This window comes from Haliotis rufescens, unplaced genomic scaffold (assembly GCF_023055435.1).
Source record: "Haliotis rufescens isolate VD_foot unplaced genomic scaffold, xgHalRufe1.0.p SCAF_18, whole genome shotgun sequence".
NCBI lineage: Eukaryota > Metazoa > Mollusca > Gastropoda > Lepetellida > Haliotidae > Haliotis > Haliotis rufescens.
In genome coordinates this window covers 5959691-5980545 of record NW_025963868.1, presented here as the reverse complement: position 1 = coordinate 5980545, position 20855 = coordinate 5959691, and the positions used below count along the sequence as shown (strand labels likewise).

General features: G+C 37.9%; 1 protein-coding gene across 1 annotated transcript in view; it reads right to left on the bottom strand.

The window, feature by feature from the left end:
* Nucleotides 1-20855, bottom strand: part of LOC124118441 (deleted in malignant brain tumors 1 protein-like) — a 196527-nt gene that overhangs the window by 15823 nt on the left and 159849 nt on the right. The gene's annotated exons all lie outside the window — the stretch shown is intronic.

The following is a 20855-nucleotide window of genomic DNA, read 5'->3' as shown; positions in this document are numbered from 1 at the left end:
TACTGACTTGAAATGTGTGAACGCTATTTCTTAAACTGCATCTTTTCCAATACCAAGAATTGATGACAGCATCGACAGAATTGGTCAAAGCCAAGTACATCAGCAAGTTTGACATATTGAAGGGGTATTGGCAGATTCCACTAATTAAATGTGCCAAGTGGGTATCAGCTTTTGTGACTCCAGATGGACTTTATCAATACAAAGTGATGCTATTTAGGCTCAGGAACGCCCAAGCAACACCCTATCGTCTCAAAGACATTACAGCCAATCTTGAGGGTGTCGAACCCTACGTTGGCGATGCCATTAATCATTCCATGGAGTGGGACGTATGCCTGGAGAGGATCCGTGCCTTCTTCGAGAGACTTACTGAAGCCAAGTTGACTATTAATTCACTGAAAAGTGAATTTGCACAGACACATGTACCATTTGTAATTTCCTGGGCAAAATTATGAAATTTGTTTGGGACAGTAATTGTCAGGCTGTTTTTGAGAAAATGAAAGCCATTCTCATGAATTCTCCTGTTCTCCAAACTTTGTAAAATCTTTCAAATTGGCAGTAGATGCTAGTGACATTGGTACTAGAGCTGTCCTGCTGCAGGCAGATGCATCAGGCTTTGATCATCCAGTTTGTTAATATTCACGAAATGTTGACAAACATCAGACATCTTATTCCACCCTGGAATAAACTCTTTGTTTCCTATGCAAGTGTACAGTGATCACAATCCACTGACTTTTCTTCACGATGTGAAGAACAAAAACCAACACCTGAAGCCATGGAGCCTGTCTTTGCAAGAATTTGATTTGGACATCAAGCATATCAAAGTCAAAGACAACGTTAATACTGATGCATTATCTTGAGTTGGTTGAATGTGATCATTTCTGACTTTCTTTCTCAAACTTTTCATGTATATAGTTTACTATCATTGACTGTACTTAGCATATTGTGCACTTTTGTGAGCAAATAAAGTTATCCCTTTGTTCAAAATTTCTTTGTCTGAAGGGGAGAGTGTTATATGGCAGCAAACATTATTGTTAAACAATGTATTGTATTGTTTTTGTTGAGATTCGGTAGAAGCTGTGACTTGGACAGTGATTAGTTGTCAGGAATGTAAAACTTTTTAATGTAAGCATTTCTGATGAAGTTACTAATTTTAGATGCTAGTGTAATGTGTAAACTTCCGGAATAGCATGGACTGTGGTAGAGTGTTACAGAAACATTTATAAGTTTCTATGTTGGCTGGTTGTTTAACGCCACACTCAACAATATTAAAGCAAAATGACGAGGGTCTGTAAATTATCGAACCAGACAATCCACTCTTTGACATCTTGAGCACTGATCCACGCAATTGGGATACTATGAAATGCATGAACCAAGTCAGCGAGACTGGCCACCCTATCCCGTTGGTCGCCTCTTACGACAAGCATAGTCGGCTTTTACGTCAAGCAACGGTTGCTGAAGACCTATTCTACGCCGGATCTTCATGAATGTCGGCATTCAGCAGCTAGTTGGAGTGTATCATCACATCAAGACCAGATTTCGTCTGACGATCAATGATCATCCCGGATTCCCTGCCTTGACCTTTCTCTGAAGCTTGACCACTGTCGCAGCTGGGTGAATACACTATTATCATTTAATTTTGCTTACACCACTGTATTTTTATTTTTGATACTGACCACTGATATTATAGTATATGATACTGACTACTGTTATTATAGTATATACTGTCATTGAACAGTGTACTGCCGCTGTATTGTGTACTGCCATTGTAATTGCTGTGCTATAATTTGTATTGATTTGTAAACTTAGTAAATTTTAAAAAATACATTTGTTGATTGCATAACACTTGTTAGTTGTTTCACACTATATTCTTTTACATACTGGGTTAACATATTGTTTCAAATTGGGAATTGACACGCTTTAATATAAACAATATTTCATGTGTACACAATTATGAAAGGGTGGGGAATTTTGATCCGAAAAGCTTGCCCTGCAGTGATACATTTTTCTATTAAACTATGACCATCAGGCGTATTTCGAAATAACAGCATCTGATGAGCTGCCATTGTTGTTTTTGTCTGTTTGTTTATGTTAAAGAAATTAATTAACGTGTGCCCCTTGTAATATCAAAATGTCATAGATCACAGGAAGTAGTCAGTGTTCAAAAATGCACATAGATATTGCCTCTTCGATTATTTCTGCTGTCCTCACAGATGGACCCCAGTCTCTCTTATCATGCTTGTTCTGTTAGCCAGCATATCTACTTTCGGCAGCTAATGTGTCCTAATGGGCAGTGTTAGACAACCAGGTACACGCCAGACCCTAGTGCCCCTTTAAAATAAGGGAATAGGAAACTATATTGTAATAAAGTGATATATGTAGTATGTAATAAGCGACGAGAAATAATGCTATCTCTTTAAGTTAAACAGTTGTGCTGATTTGAATGATTCCTTCAAGTTCTGCCTATCAACTAACCATACCCTTGGTTAGTGTTAAGCACATGTCAATATTCTTAAATGGATAACAAATAAATAAAGTTGGAATACATGTGCGTGATGATCATGCATCGAAATATTTGTATGGACGCGGATACTTTATGATTTTAAGAATGACTTTCTGAACTTGTCGAAAGTTTTTGTAAATATTTCATGTACCAAACGTATCTTGTTGTGATATAAAATGAGATTTGTGGTAAATACAAGCAACGTCTTATCAAAGCAATGGCAGACATTTAGAAGAAATTAATTTTTGATAATATATTTGTAGTTTCAAAAAGACAGTTTCACATATTGTACTTCAAATGTAAGCAGACTGCAAATCCACTGAGTAGTACCAGGGTGCTTTCAAAATGTATTCCCCACATTTTTGCCTATTATTAAACTAGTCCCTTAAAACTGGCACTATCGGACCAAAAGTAGCCTCCGTGTATGGAAAAGGTCTCTATTCTTTCAAGACATTCCATCGCCATTTTCACTACATTTTCAAACAATCTGTTAGATCAATTTGATCATTTTCACAAGAAAATGTATAAGCATAATCTGGAATCACCTGGAACAGCTATAGACTAATCTAACATGTCCGGAACTTTCTAGAAAGCATTGAGACTATACACGTAGGTAAGCTCATGTCTGTCTGATCTCACATTACATCAAGACCAACAGTTTTGTGAAGATCATCTTTTCACCATGAATGTCTAGCCCTGGCCTACTTTGAAAGATTGACCACTGCTGCTGTTAGGTGCATAGTGTGGTTTTATTGATATAACCACTGCTTTTGTTTTTAATACTGCCTGGTTTCACACAGAATTATTTTGCATATAGATTTACGTGTTAGCTTATTGTTTCAATTTGAAAGTCGACATGTAACAGTGTATGAACCCTTTGGATGAAACAAAATATGTTTTAATTCACGATGTGGAAGGCCAGATGACATCATTACCGTCTCGAATCAAACATAACGATAATTTGATGATGAAAAAAAAATTAATATCTGTGATTAGTAACATACCCGAGGGTCAATCGGAGAATGTTACAAACCAAACAAATCCATGGATAAAAGACGTATTTTAGTTAAAGTGCTGTCAAAGAAGGAGGTGCGGAATGAGCGTTTCCCATGTGTCATAAAAGCTACATGTAAATCAGAATATGTTAAGAAGTAAAACATGCAAGCTAAGAATTTGCTGAGAGACTTTCAATCGTTGAAGGAATTGTATATTGTGCACGACCTTTCATGTGATCAGAGGTCATATGCATATAATCTTTGTCCAATCATAACAACGATTGGAGGAAACCGAATCAAGGTCAGGGGCATCAATTAGAAAGCCAAAACGGGAACACCGTGATGGAAAATGTAGAATGGGACAACTTCTCACCCCGACACAGGGACGATCAGGACGACCTAGGATGTAGTGAGCCGAACTATAGCAGACGCCGATGCCGTGACATCAGTCACAAGGAAATAAATTAGAGGGGCAATCTGTGAAACAAGGTCAAATGCAGCTTTCGAAAATGTAAATGTTAATTGTTGGAACTTTTTTTTACTAAATCAGTGTTTCAGAAATTCTTATTTTGATATTATTGGTGTTTCAGAAACTCACTTAAAGAATAATTTTATTTTATTTGGTTTTGTATGGCCTGGCCACAATAGACTGTCATTGTATAAACGGCTAAAGTTGGGTCTGGTGGGATTGGTGTGCTTGTCAGCAAGTCGTGTTTCGATTGTTGAAATGTATCAATGTTGAAAAGTGAAACTGAAGGTATATTACGGTTTAATTGGGAATCTATTACAGGTAATGATGGGATACTTCTATGTGCTACTTGCCACCCAAAACCTCACAAGATAATGTAAATGATAAGGTGTTTTTTACATATTTACTTTCGCCAGTGTATGACAACCAGTCATATGGTCTGCTTTACATAACATTAGGGTAACATTAAACACCACGCGAACACCTGGCGTTATTATTGATTTTCAATGTTTCATTCATATAAAGCTTCATAGCTATTTTGGCCTGTATACCAAATGGAACCTCTTTCGGGGGCAATTCCCTTGCATTGACAATTTATGTTTATTCCAGTGACTTTATCATTGGTGTATATGAACTGCCTGAGAGAGACATTCTACATAACGTGTAAATAGACAAGGTGAAATGTTATGTGAATTTCTGCACAATGCAAATGTGTGTTTGTTAAATGGCAGACAATCCAACAAAATTAATTTTACATGTTACCAGGAGGAGTTTATCTGTGGTGCAACACGAATGCATTGACTCGTTCACTGACTTCACGGCTACTGGGGCAACAGACAAATATACAGCTGTGGGACTACGTCTCAACGCCAAACTTAACAGATCATTCCATGCTATCTTGGGTGCTACAAACTGACGGCCCTTTTAAACTGTGGACAAAGACGAAGCACGAATATATATACACGAACCAGATTTGAAACTGAAACGGCCCCAATGGATTTCATGATAAGTGATTCTATCTCACATCTTGTGGGGCATTTACAAGTGTTGGAGATGAAATTGACCCTGTGTTCAAGTCGTTCATGATGAAATGATTAATACAGTACCCCACAAGTAAACAGCTCCTAGAAGGAGTTGAAATGATATAAGCAGAGGAGTAGGTAAAACATGGTGGACCGCACAACTGGTGAATTAAGAAATTCCATGAGTGATAATAAAAGGATTTTGACAAAAGCGACATGAAATATTAGGGATTTGAAATATTCTTATGTGCAGAAACGTAAACGATTTGATCCAAGAGTACATTCTGGATAATCTAGCAATGGTAAGACAATGTCTCAATAAGAAATATATAATGAAGGTATTTCTATTGTCCTAGCCTCCATACACTCGGTGTTTGCTCAGAGCACTAACATTATTACCCTGGGCCTAGATTTTGGAAACGATCGTAGCCCTAAAATTATCTTAAATTTGTCGTAAGGAAATCGTAGGCTATCGTAGAGTAAATCTAAGATAGCCCCATACCTGTCGTAAGTTTATTTTATCTTCATCCAAGATGGCGGCATACTTTTCCATAGATATTTTGACAAACCATTAGTCTGCTTTACGTTCAAACATTGACAATTCATTTTGTTAAACTGTGTGATTCAAATTGACACTTCAAAAACACAAAAACGCATCAAGGATTTTACGCCCAAAATGTTCTTAATCGCGACAGCGATCCACATAACTGTGGAGGCGACAGCTTACAATATATTTCTATCCGAGTCCATGCTGAAGAAGTGTGAAACAACATACCTTTTCGATAATTTGGGAAGGATAAAAACGGAAGGTGTCGGCAGGCTACAGTAATGACCGTGACCTTATTGATAATTCAGGGGGAGCTAATCTTAGTTCAAACTCTAGTTGAGAGTGGTTTCCCTTTGTATTCGCCCGGGACACCTTGCTCAATGTTACAGTTTTCATAAAGCGCAGAGTTCCGCTGTTTTCTATTTTCTTGATCGCATTTGTGTAAATGCTTTAGTCTTTATTTTATATAGCATTTTATAAAATTATATCAATATACATATGTAAAAAAAACCATAAAGGTTTCGCATAAGTTTTTACATCTAAAATCGTGTGGGACAGGTGGTTTTAATAATTGAATTTTAACTATACCATGGGCGGATACAGCTTTTTTTAAAAGGGGCTTGTGTGCACAATTAAGATCTATTTATTGTCTTTGGTGGTAATTTACACACCTGTATCCGCCCATGTGTACAGTATAGTATTTATTGACTAAACAAGGAAATACATGTGATCAAATATTTGTATACAATATTTAATATTTTTCTTGCAAAAGTAATTGTAATTATTTGTTTCGTTTTAAATTCAATACCTATGTTATCTATATGCTCTTGAAAGACAAATATTTGATACAAAGTGATTAACAAACTGTTTGTTGAACAATTGCATTCTTTACAAACAGGTGATTAATGGCATGTATTCCATTAAATATAACAATTTACTGAAATTTTGGCAGCAAAAGTTAAGCATAGATTTTCGTATCGACATGCTCGTTTGGGTTATCCTCAAAATGTAGCATAGATTGCACATTGTCTGAAATTCACTTTCTAATATATATTCGCAGAAAAAAAGTTTATTGAATGAAATTTACTGATCAATATAAAATACACATTTTCAACACAATAATCTTTGCGTTCAATAAACCGGTTTTAAAATATTTTGGTCTATTCAAGTCAAGTCTACATCTTTCCGTTTTATGTTTAAAAAAATAAAGATATACTTGAGACAATAAAATCGTCGTAACGTATAGGTTCAACGGACACATATTAGTAAATGATCCTCAGCAATTCTGTTCGACAAGCCAAACATTATTGAACTACGTTCTGGAACAGATTTGACACATACAAGGTATTTCGCTCCTCAGCCAGATTTAATTAAAATCAGACAAATCAGTTTATAAGGTCTACTTAATCTAAAAGGATAGAAAATGACTACATAATATGTATGTTCACGTTAACTTGTGGCGTGTTCCATGAGACAACATGACCCCTTTGCGAACGAAAATTAGTGTCACCTTTAAATTTTGAAAAGAATTATGGATCTAGATAGATAAAAATGATAATTTCATCATCTAAATACTAATAGCTTGATATTGTATTTAAGTCCTTGGTTAATTCGTTAAATATATTGGATACATAAAGAACAAAACAAACTTAACAAGCTTAGATTGTCTTAAAAACTTGCTTGTGGGTGTGCTGCTTCCTGAACATTTTTTTTGTTTTGAGTGTTTCCACGTATAATGTTGGTGTTTACACTAATATAAACTTGACTTTTGACATAAACAAAAAAAAATATACAGTATACATCACTTAACATCAGACTTGAACACGCATGTTAAATGCTGAACGCATATGCTGTTCGATCAAAGGTCTCGTCATTGTCATTTAGAATAACGTCCCTTACTTTCGTCCTTGACGTTGTTCGCGATGTGTTTATATCATAAAGTTCTGCGCGCTCACGAGAGGACCATTTGAAGTGCAAATAGTGAAGTATCTTTGGGCACATTATTTCAATTCTAATAGCTAAAGTGTGGTAACACTACACTTATTGATTAAAGCAATTATTGGTTTTGAAAAATGTTATTGCATGGCATACGAATGCTTTTTGTGTTCGGTTAGTCATGGCTTCTTTTATCATAAGAACAAAACGTCTACATAAAGGACATATGTAGGATTGTACAGAATTTCACTCAAATATGTGCATGTTAAACAATATGACATGACAATGTAATCATGAATTCCGTGTCACTTACATGTATCTATGTTGTTGTTATTGTCAGCAGCTGGGAAATCCCCGTGACGTCACTGGGAAACACCCCACTTTTTCAATCTCTACCACAAATGAGTTCTCTGTCAGAGTTACGATAGGTATCGTAACTCTGAACGATCTGCGACAGGTTTACGGTAGTTTAGAAAATCTATCTTATCTTAGCCTTAAAATAACTTATCTTTGAACGTAAGTTGTTAAGACTTATCTTAGCTAAGATCGTTTCGAAAAATCTAGGCCCTGGTCACTGGATCAGTGTGCACTTGATTGTCACTCTCAGCTCCCCGCGGAGTATACAACCCGAGCTGCTTTGTCAGGAGCCAGAAGGTTAACAGACACATTACCATCTCGTCTTACCGGGTACCCGTTTTACTGCTGGATGAACAGAGGCATATTTCGAACGAATTCACTTGCCTAAGGAGACGTCACATGTGCTTCAGTTTGAGCCTAAACTTACAAAGCTTCTGAGTGCAGTGAGATGGTGAAAGCACTTAATTTGACTTATTTGCATGATACTATGATGTACAAGAGCCACCCAGGTTGTGCTTTACGAGACCAATTAAACATAAAATACTTTTTCACTCATATAAAGATGACGTAATAAACATTCATACCCTTGCCTATTCAAAGTAAATTTGCAAATCCATCTTCAGTACGTCTTTTTGCGGACTAGGGCAAAGTCACTGAAGCGTGCATAAAAGGTATATGAATCAACTGTGTACTCATGTCATGAGTGCTTGATTCCCGGCCTTCCTGTGTGTTCAGTCGATGAGAGCTAATACATGAGTAGAGAAAGACGCGTGTCTAACGTAAAACGTGTTGCACTATCAGGATTGCTATCTGTGCTTTATTGGAAGGGGGATATAGGAATGGGTGCCGTCCTTCCGTCCGTCCGTCTGTCACAATTCGTTTCCTGAGCAGATCTTGAAAACCGTACCATATTTCTTCACCAAACTTGTCACACAGATAGGTGTAGTGCAGAGCTGGTCCCTTTTGATAGTTTGGGATTTAAAAAAAAAATATTCTTCTAGTTTCCATGGCAACGACTTTGATTTAGACTGAAAATGGCGGTAGTCCTCGTTTCCGGGGCAGATCTTGAAAACCGTACCATATTTCTTCACCAAACTTGGCACATGTCATCCCGCAGTATTGAATACATTTCCATTCTTGTTGGTAAGTTCTGCATTGCTTGTGTGATTGATGCTCCAAAAGTGTCATGGACACGGTTGTTGCATTCATTGACAAAATTGTATGCAGAAACACAACTCATTACAAATACAACAGTGTAACTGATCTTAACCCTACTCAACTGTATAAGCACTGCCTCCTGCCTGTATATATTCTTGTCAACCATAGTCTGTACTTCACTTGCTTGATAACGGTGTTAGAACCTACACCGAAATCATAGATCCTAATTGTAATGAAGAAGTTGTTTATCCATTTGTCTAATGCTTACTCATTCCAAATACAGTTACATATTCTATCACAAACTGCAGATGGGAAACAACACCAGTAATAACTTTTTTTAGTGCTGTAAATTAGGTCATTTACAAAAAGGCCCAGTGAACATAGTTCACAGGAGCTAATGCATTGCACACAACTGGACATGTCATATTGGCGGGGGATATGCGTATTTCATGCTTGCTCGTTTCAAAATCTATTACAGGGATTTCACGAGCTTATTGATTTATCAATTCAGCATTGCACACAATGAATGGTTTGTGATTGAAAACGACGGTCGCTAGATGTTGAGTGATTATTTGTGTGGGCATTTCCAATATAAAATAGATTGACAAGGTATATCATCCATGTCATGGAATAGTTGATGAATATGGTGCCGATCGTGTGTTTCAGGATATTTGTAATAAAAATCTAAAGAAGGAAAACATACATCTACTGCCAAGAGACCAGTGCCAACTGCCCTGTTTACACAGCAACAGACATTCCAAGAGAACCACCAACGAAGGGTCAGGTTCCAATCACCACCTCGAGTACATACCTACAGATCCAGACAAGGTCATCAGTCATATTAAGCTGGTCCACATGACTCCCAGGCGAGAGCAACACTAATTATCCAGCCGAAAGAAAAACAGAAAAAGATGCCAAAGATGTGGGGCATTATTCTTGGCATAATAACTCTCCCTGTTTGCTTACCACTTTTACTTTTTGTACTAAGAAAGGTCACCACACCTGTATGTTAACAGATTCTGTTTTCTAAGGCAAATACCTAATAGTGATGCATACTACCTCTACCACCCTATCCTCTACTAACCCAAATCAACATCATCTATCTCTTGAAGCTCCATTATCTAAAACGACAATTCAAGTTAAGGTTGAGCAAGTCAAACTGCAGCTTTGATGAACAGATAACAGATGAACAGAATGGCTCCCCGGCCAAACGTGACTGCATTGATCATGTTTTAGCAACGTTCATACAAAACCAAAAAAATACAAAAAAAACATTCTAGTTGTGGTGCATTTGTCGACCTTAAAAAGGGATTTGATACTGTAAATAGACAAACTATCAAATAACAAAATTACAAAATTGAATGCAGTGGGAAGCATGTCATATCCTATTTCAAGGAACTATATGGAAACCGTGTTGGACTATCATGTTTTATGGATTGGGGATTTGGGGTATAAATTTATCTTTTACAAAACCAAATAAATAATATTTTTTCTCGGCGTCACTAAGAAAATACAGAGACAAAATATTAGTAGTTTCACTTACTTACTGTTGGGGATTTCACTCTATGAAGGTTCATACTCCAATGAACTCACACAAAGTGAAAGTCAATTCTTATAAAAATTTTATCACAATGTCTTACCCCAAAGGATGTAGGCCAAGATCTAAACACAATTTTTTTTTTTTTTAGTACGTGTGACTTCATGTTTACACTGACAGCCATACGACAACCAGCTACATCGCGGAGTAAAATAGTTCCTCAAAAAGAGAGGTGACATGGGCGTATGGATGCACAACTTGCTCTTCAGAAACATCTTACGCAGCACATGTATTCAAACAATATCCTCATTAGATGAGAAAGGACTGTAAAGAACTACCTCAGTAAGTCAGTCACAATGACAGCGCGTCATAATACATTTACATCAAGTACAAGACGTCAAAATGGCCGACACGATAAAAGAGTGACGGGAGAGATTTCCGAAGTTGTTAGTGAACCTGTGGCGGTTAGATGTGTTAGTCATCATTGATCAACTGGCCGATCATTGAAAGGTGAATAAAGATGCGCCAAACAGACACTAAGGTAAATTCATAGATTGCTGGAGACGGTCAATGTCAGCCTAATCACAGATCGAGTCGATACTACGATAGTTTAGATGTGCATTTCTGCGTTTGTTCATTAGGATAGGCCGCAGCGAGGATATTCGTGAACAATCATGCAGTCACGCTCTCTGACATTTCTCAACGTATACTGAAACGCTGAGACCAAGAGTAAAGGTTCTAAATGATCAGAAAGAACGCTTATGTATGTTTTCGTGGTAGGGAATTCCCAGGGGTTTCCCCAGGAATGTGGATGTAGTCCGTCAGTGTTTACGTCAATTCAAGAACACGGTCTCGTGAAAAACGTATGAACGTCAAATTGTGTCGTTCATACACTTATGAACGTCAAATTCGCGGTCATGTGACCGACCTCTCGTCCAATGGAAAAGCCGTATATGGTGTAAACTACAAATTAAAAAAATATTGTAAGTTGTTCTCGGCGCATATCCAGATGGAGTTCGCCTGTAAAAGCCTGCAGTGTTGTATGCGGTGTGCCCTGTTGTGTGTGTGTGATTAACCTTAATGCTTGGTTTTTGTTGGAGTTAATTTTGAGTTTAGAGTGTTGTACATGTGACATCCATGGTCTATTTTAGATCTAATTAGTGACTGTTATAATGATATAAGGGTATCTTTGGAGGCTCCCCAGTTGGTGCCAGTCAAGCCTCGTACGCATGTGTTTAGGTCTTTAGCGCTTCTATTTATTTGGGTTTAAATGTGAGCATCCCAGGTGAGGTGTTCATCAAGGATTATTCCCAGAAACTTTGTTTGTTTTGAGAACCTCATTGGGTCATTATTTAATTCTAGTTTGGGGGTTGCTGCGCGCATATTTCTTTGTTTGAATACTATGCCTGTAGTTTTGTCGGTGTTAAGGGACAAGTTATTAATTTGCCCATGTTTGAATTTTGTTTGATGCCTTCAGAAATTTATTTGATATTCCCTCGAATGAACATTGGTCTGATAGCATTTGGTCGATTCCCACTGTTATTTTGCGATTTGTTAAGAAGTCTTGTATGCAATTTACTATTTGTCCTTTCTGTCCTACTTTTTAGAGATTTTGAATTAGCTCGTTATGCCACGCCATATAAACAGCTTAAGAACAATCTAGGAATATACCTACTGTGTATCGTCGGTCTAATGGGCTGTTTAATGCCCTGTTTCAAGTGAGCTAGGTTGTCTAAGGTTGAGCGACCCGGGGTGAAACCGCTTCGGTTTGTGTTTATTATATTATTTTGGTCTAGAAAGTGTTAAGTCTATTTTTGACCATTGCCTCAATAATTTTGCATAAATTTGAGTTTAAGGAGAGTCTGTAAGAGTTGGGCTCGATTGCTGGTTTATTTGGTTTTGGAATCGGTATGACCAGAGCCTCTTTCCATGTTATAGGAACCTGGCCGTTTTAGAGTGAGTGAGTTACGATTTTACCAAATCACATCGGCTATATTTCAGCCATATAGTGACTAAATCAAGTTATACATTGATACATATAGACATTAAAATCTGTCGACAAAGGACGGTAAAATCACTAGACTATCACAAATATAGATTTAAAACTAGCAGGTTACCATAGAAATCTGACTATTCTCAACAATACATTAAAAAATAGGGCTAGAGATCACCAGCAACCAACGTTAGGCCACCATATCAGGGACCATAGGGACTTACGGTACATCTGCTTCCTACATGGCACCCAAGCAGGATTTACACCATCCCTCTGGCGGCCGTTTTGGAAGATTAGGTTGTATAGTTATAGAAGTGACTGCATAAGGTTTTGGTGTGGTTGCTGTATCATTTGGTAAGAAGTTAGATCTAGTCCATGGGCTGCTCTTTTCTTTGGATTGTTTAAGACAAGGAGTAGTTCCTCTATTGTATATGGTTAGTTTATTTCTAGGTAATCGTCTTTGGGTAACTTGTGGAATTTCTTTTCATTTGTTCATTTTGTTTAACTCAATACTGAAGTTGTTGTTCCTACTAATGGCTGAGCAATGTTTATCTAGGTTGTTTGCTTTTTGTTTAGGGTTTGTTGAATTATTAATGTTTGGTGTTTTGTGGGTACGTTTAATCCCTCGGATTGCGTGTATTTTCCGCCACACAGTTCCTTCGTCCGTTTCATGGTTTATGTCCTCGCTGGTTTTTTTCCAGTTTTTGGCCTTTGGCATTTGGACTGAATTTGGTACTTGGTGATTTAGTTGATGTGCTAGCTTTAGATGCCAATAAGCTTGTTTAACTTTCTTGAATGCCTTTTTTTGCCGTTTTTTTTGTAGCCTTGTTGTATGTCCTCTGTCCACTAAGATACAATGGCTTTGTCTATTTAGGTATTCTGTAGGGGATAGTGACCTTTGCTATGTTAATTATGCATTCAGTTAAGTTTTGCCAGGATTTTTCAGAATAATTATTTTCTAGGTCCGCTGGGTTTACCTGTTCACATAATGTTTAATAGATTTAAAGCTTTTATATAAATACTAAACAAGAGTTTGCCACCAACGTGGCTATATCCCCCGCCCCTGCTGCAGAATTTATGACATAATTAAATCTAAACAAACCCTAACCTTTTTCAACCGAGGTGGAACTTGTCATGGAAATTAAGTCTCCTGTCCAGCAAATGAAGTGTATATTATGCCAGCAATAGTGAAATTTGCTCACACAAATACATACAGTTGAAATTATTCAAAACTTTGTAGGGAGTAAAAGGCAACAGGGGGGCACCTACTTGATGTAAATGCAAAATATCCTGAAGAAACAAAATAAAATGCTGCAAAACACAATTTCTATGAAGTTCAAGTAAAAAAAGAAACCTTCTCCACAAAAACAGGATGGAAGAACAAAATGACAATACCAGTTACTACATTTACAACTGAATTCATTAGGGTGGGAGAAAGGAGATACATTTTTACTAATAATATCTTCATGGAATGTTTGTTAAGAAACATAAATTGAATTAGTTTGTGATATGTGACTATGGTCATTATCAGTTCAAACCCAAGATGTTGCTTTGGACATAGTAGATTAAATGCAAACTATTAAGATTCAAAAAGTTCAGTTCATTACCACAGTGATTAACATACAAAGAAATAATGATAGTGAGTTCAATATACTACACCTACTCCGTCACACCCCACACAAGATGATGTCAGTGTATGGAAGTGGAAAGGATCCCGTTGAGATGGGCTCATTACAGAAGATCAAGTTTAGTGTTCCCCCAAGGGTGTGGGTTGGTTTGCTGATATACTGGGCGGATGTTAACTGCCTCATGAGGTTGGATAGTGCATTGATGTCACAGACAGACTGGTCCATATTGACGTCTACAGTGATAACAATCTTATACTGACTGAGAAGAAGCTGCTCCAGCAGAGTTTGCAATGAATGAGGAAAGTTCTCCGAGATGATGATGATGCCATATAGATGACAGCAACCCAGAGAGTAACACTGGCCTCAATGTAGCATCCGAGAGTCTCTACAGTAGTAGTAGTCTGTTGCCTCCCTGTACTGAGGGGCATCTTTGAGTACCATAGCTAGTCCATGTTGGGAATGCTTCAACCTGAGAACATTGTGACCTGGCATAGGAAATTCATTACCATTGGCAGTCTCATCCGTTCTTGTTTCACTGAGGCACCAACACTTCAAGATGATGCACATATATATCAGACATATATCTTGGAAGTGATCTTATATTTAAACAGACATCTTGTCCTTTGGCAAAGAACAAAGGGGATGTTGCCATGAGAGAATGTCATTTTTCCTCAAGCGCTCCATTTCTTGTTTTGCCAATTCATTAACAAGTACTTTCTTTTGAGAGAAATTGATAAGTTTGAGTCCCTTCTTGACGGTGAGCGGCTTAACATTGTGTGTGTTAACCCTTGTGCCATTGGTGTTCGAGGGGGGAGTGTTAAATCAGCAACAATATATTTGTAAGTACTGCCCTGAGATTTGTGAGTTGTTAAACCAGAAGCTAGCATGCCTGAGTATTGTTTTCTTTCAACAGGTACTGGGACTTTTTGTGTGACAGAAGGAAACAAACTGTAACTGCACCTACAGCCTAAAAGTTCATGTGCTGAAAACTGTAAAAAGTTTCATAGAGAATTATGCCATCTTATCGCACACTCATCTCTGTCATAATCAATGCAGAAGTAGGGATGATGGATTTGATAATGAAGTTACCCTCAACCATTATTGAGGCACATACTGAAAAACTTGGTGGAAGGCATGACAGTTTCCCCTACTATTGGAGATACCTCCAAATGATGACAAACACTAAACGTAGACACACAAACTATTTTGGCATTTAAAAGAGGAATTCATAAACTTCTAAAAGTTCAACTTGTTGCCATGGAAAAATAAAAAAAATATAAATTTCCAAAAATTTAAAATAGTAAAAGGGACCAGTTGAGCATGTACCTGACAGACGTGCAAAGTTTCATGAGTGAGTGAGTGAGTGAGTTTGGTTTTACGCAGCTTTTGGCAATATTCCAGCAATATCACGGCGGGGGACATCAGAAATGGGCTTCACACATAGTACCCTTGTCGGGAATCGAACCCGGGTCTTCTGCGTGACGAGCTAACGCTTTAACCACTAGGCTACCCGACCGCCCCTACTATCCAATAAGACCAAAGATATGTCTACATAGTTTAACAGGTTCTTGAACCTGTCATCAAATATATTTGAATAACATTCATCAAATACTTCAAATTAAACTCAATAAGGTCAATCAGCATATGTAACGTGTGACATGTAATTTAACCATTTCTCTCTCTCTCTCTCTCTCTCTCTCTCTCTCTCTCTCTCTCTCTCTCTCTCTCTCGCTGTCCTTTTTAACCGGATGCCTTTGTGGTAACAACCGACAACTCTTTTTTTCTGATTGTTGGTGTGAATTGCTTTGATCGTCTTAGTGAGGCATGCAAAATGATTCTGTGTGTTTTGTTGAACCATTCGGACAAAATAAGTTACAGATGAACGGGACAGAATCAGAAACATTAAAGCGCACCTCACTTCAACTTTAAAAGTATTTGAAAGAATTTCACCGCGGAGTCAAAATTTGCTTATTATAGACATAATACATGTTGTTGAGGATACACTCCTTCCGATCATTGCATCACACTTTTTTGTAGTTATCATTGTTTGTTTTTTTCAACCGAATCACTGATTGATTGGTAGAGAATGCAAGTAGTGTATACAATAATCAACCATGTGTGCGTATGGGGTCATCTAACGCTTGGCGGGCGGTTGGGTAGCCTTGTGGTTAAAGCGTTCGCTCGTCATACCGAAGACTCCGGGTTCAATTCCCGATATGGGTACATTCCGTGAAACCCATTTCTGGTGTCCCCCGTCATGATATTGCTGGAAGTTTGCTAAAACAGTGTAAAACCTAATTCACTCACTCTAACGTCTTGCTTTCACGATATCGGTACGGTTATATATTTTACCACCGCTTCTTCCTCTCTGCAGTAGGAGGACATTAAGCCTCACATGATTACCTCCCGTGAACGTAATTGCATGGCTTGCCGACCAACTCCAAAACCTTTCTCCAGATTTTGATCATCTTCTTTCCCGACAGAGTTACGCATGGAAGTTGGCGAGTCTTCAGAGTTTTAAAGTGTTATTATATTCCTTTAGCATCTGTTATTCAAACGATGTAAGTTGTATAGCAAAATTCAACATATTAGCTATGCAGTAAGCAGATGAAATGAGCCAACTTTATATAGGATTGTCTTAACAAATTCCCATCTCTCAAGTCATGATTACTGTTTGTTCTGTTTTTAACTGAAACAGTTAACCTGGACTAGCTGCATAAAAGCATTCCAGGAAGCAAATCTTCCGTCTGATCAGTTGCATCAACTTAATAACATTCAATGAAACTATCCAGGACAACAATTATTTATGATTAATTGCAGATCAAGCTCTGGTTAGCAATGCTTGAGGCAAGAACTATGTATGTCTCTCGCCATCTGATCACTGCCTGCGCTGACCAGTGGTTTGCCGCTTAAGTTTTCATACTCAGTGAATTCCAAATTTCTGACAATCAGTGAATCGAGACCTAACACCTCGATTCGATCTGTAATCGCTCGCTTCTGTGGGATTAGGGGATAGGGCGGGTGACATTATCGTCTGCAGCATAAACAGTGTTTAAGATTACAATACAATCTTTGTTTTATGGGAGCTACCGTTTGCTTGTGTAATAGACCGATTCCACTCGTTTATACACACATCTAAAACTAAATGCTTAACCTCTGACACAATAAAAATGGTATTTAAAACAGTTTTCATTGGGACTAACATGTTCCAGGCCAAAAAAAAGATAAACTTTATGCATTTTGAGTTTCCAGTTACTTTTCCTTCTTATCCTCAAACTGACTGACCCAAAGACTGACCCAAAGAAATAGTTTGTGAGAGGTTAGATCTTTGTCAAGAAATACATAAACGTTTATACAATCTGACAGCACTTCCCCATTAGCGAAAAGTAGTCGGTATACATCCCATGTAACTGCTAACAGCATTATTTGGCGTAAATTTCTTTAAACCTAAAACGTAAAGCATGTTTCTAATCTAAAAGGCAATAATACATGACATGTCATATGTAGCCCAAATACTCTAACAAAAAGTAGGAAATCAAGAAATATAAATGCTAATACCAAATATTATAACAGAGATATGCAAGAACGTTTAGGTCTGTAATATTTAACACCAAAACACATTCAAAAGTGTTCACAGATCGTCGTGCCGGAGTGTTGCTTAGACAAGCAGAAAGATTCAGGATTCTAACATAGCACGACATGACTGCTTTGGAGGGGACTCAATCGTGCCTTGGGGTGGGGTCAGTATACAGCGGGACACGACGATAGGTGTGCGTTATAGGGGTACCATTCTAGATGTGTACATGAAAATGTATGCTGGTGCAATCGGACCGTGCAACCCAGATATCCATTTGGAGCATGATAGGATGGTGCCAGGCCGTGATCGTATCACGTGTTTCACATACGCACAGTTGTGAGTTTGTCTTCTTTACAATAAATTGGTTATCGTTATGATTTGACGTTTCAGTTTTGGCCAGATACTCTTATTTTGTTGTTTTATGAGATGTTGTGTGGCACTTGGGAACTGACTTTTGTTCATGGATGTCTTCATGCACTATTGTCTTTGGCTATTTCAATAGATGCACACAATTTGGCACATTACCTTTTAAACACAGCAAAAAAAGTGTAGGTTTCCGGTTTCCGGAAACCTTCCGGAAACCTTCCGGATACCTTCCCATTTTGGATCCGGCCCGGATACCTTCCGGAAACCTTCCGGAAACCTTCCAAAAAAAATGTCAAAATTTGGGGGGTGCATTTTGTTCACTTAAGTGTGAAACACATAAAAAAGTTATCTTGAAAATACCAAGAGATTTGAAGGTTGCTGAAGGCATCTGGAAGGTTTCCGGAAGGTTTCCGGAAGGTTTCCGGAAGGTATCCGGATGCAAATTTTCTTCATGGTTTGGGCATATCATACAACTGCAGTAATTTTCAGCACATGCTATCTGATGATCCTTAGCAAACTTTGAGTTGTATACTAAGGTCTCTTGTACCACAATAGATGGCTTTAAGATAGAAAGATCGATTGATTGACTGATTAATTGGAAGGTTATAACCAATTATGTCAACACCCAGTTTAAAGACAGTGAGGTTGTTGATGAATTAGAACAGTACCTTCAACTAAAATGGAGTGCTCTATTCAGAGCGGTGTACTGTGTTCACAGCTTATGTAATATACGTTTTGTTAACTGTGATCAGAGATTATGTTTATTCCCTTACTGAAGAAACAATCAATTTCAAGACATAAATTAACCCTTTTGATCTTAACCCGACACCTTTCTGTAACATTATTGCCTGTTGTCAATATAATCAAAGAAGGTATTAAAATGATGTTACTTTTGGTAGGCCTTATCAATATAGAAGATTTAAGGAAAGTGGAATACACGTATATCACGTCGCAGTGTGGATCTTAACAAAAACTTGTAGATAGCTACATGTTGAACAGGAATCGTGTATAATATATATATGTATAGTCAAAACCTGCAGCGGCAAATGTCAGGCTTTCTTCACAAGTAGATGATGCTGAAATTACCTTCTTGCTGTCAATTCCCAACGTCAAAAGCACAATGTACAGACACCTCTGCAAAATCATCCAAACCTTACATGTACCTCAGTCTCGATCTCGATCTTGAAGGTAGAAGGACAGACTGCTGATGGTCGAACTTCCTGCTCTTCAGCGACAGTGGTGATGACAAAAGCATTCCCTGTTCAACCAGGAACAGTAACTACCCCGAAATGTTACCGGATGGTACTTTCACAGTGTGTCCCGAGTTATTTGACCAAGTTGCGCATCATACACGCGACAGCTGGTTTCGCCATCTCTCCTCTTGTCTTCACACTACTCTGATCGCAAAGCAACAACCTATGCCATGCTGTTCAGTCTGCCTAAGACAGAAGTAGACCAGAGGCTGAACAGATCCCTATTCTCGACAACAGTTCAGATAGATTTGAACATGCTGCTGCCCGTTTCATTGAGATAAAATTCTAAGGGCTTCGCTTTCAGTTACACTGTCAAGTAAATGTAAAGTGGAGAGGAATTCAAACCCTTGGACTAGCAGTGCAATACAAGTAAGTGAGGCAGTGGTTCAGAAGAGGTTCTGGTCTGGCACTGCTTTCCCAGCACATTGACCAAGACACATTTATAAAAGCCATGGACTCCAACGATCACTATGAGACGACAGGACCTGGGAGGAATAACAGACTGGAAGGATTACACAAGTGATCAAGATAAAACCAGATGAAAGGACAAAACTTGTGCTGCTGAACTTTGAAGTTGCACCACCAACCCGCAAAAAAGGGTACAGAGAAATGGAAAACCGCCTTGGACCAACCTCAACAAGCACACAAAACTCTAGGACTCTGCTGTTAGCATTGGGTAGACTTGTGCTTCATGTGCAATTCATAACAAAATAATTACTTTAAGTAATAAATACCCTTTGGAAGCCCTTTACAGCCGTGCACTTTCACATGGACATATCATTAATTTCTCCCAGAAATTGACTTCATGTATCTAGGAACACTGATATTCAGAACAAAATCACAATCAATTATTTCACCGTCGAGGATCCAGCGGATCTGTTACCATTAAGAAATGGTGTCATCCTAGTAATTAACGTTGTAATTTGTGAACATTGTTTCTTGTATTTGTTGTTCCCATTTCTCGTCTGTTTAGCTATTGCGAAAGAAACATGAATTGAACTAATTGTACTATTTTCATCTAATTTTACAATAATATTTTCTTAATAGCGCAGTTGTTTGGTTGTCTTAAAGTACCGAATTGTTCCATCAGGAACCATGGTGATTGATTAAAGGCATTACAAGAGGGTTTTTTAACGTGCTGCAGTCATGTTGTTACGTGAGGGAATTAAGCCTGTGTACAGTCACTTGTAGTTGGTAACTGACAGAGAGTTGTGGCTGACTGCCATGTTTTAGTTTCGCTATCGGGCAAGAATCTGATAAGAATATTATTTGCCCTATCGCCATGCTGCTGGATCTATATTTAAATGTCATATGATATGAAATATAATTCAACAAACTGGTACATTGATGTCTTGGGATTATGTTTAAATTAAACCATATATATCTTGTGCCTCAGAATTGTTCATAATACTGTTTAACAGTAGAGATGTAAAGCTAAACGATTGTCTTTTTTAGTCTGTTTCCCAATGACAGAGGTCGGTTGGAAATTTAGAACTAAACTGATTTCACCGTTTTCAT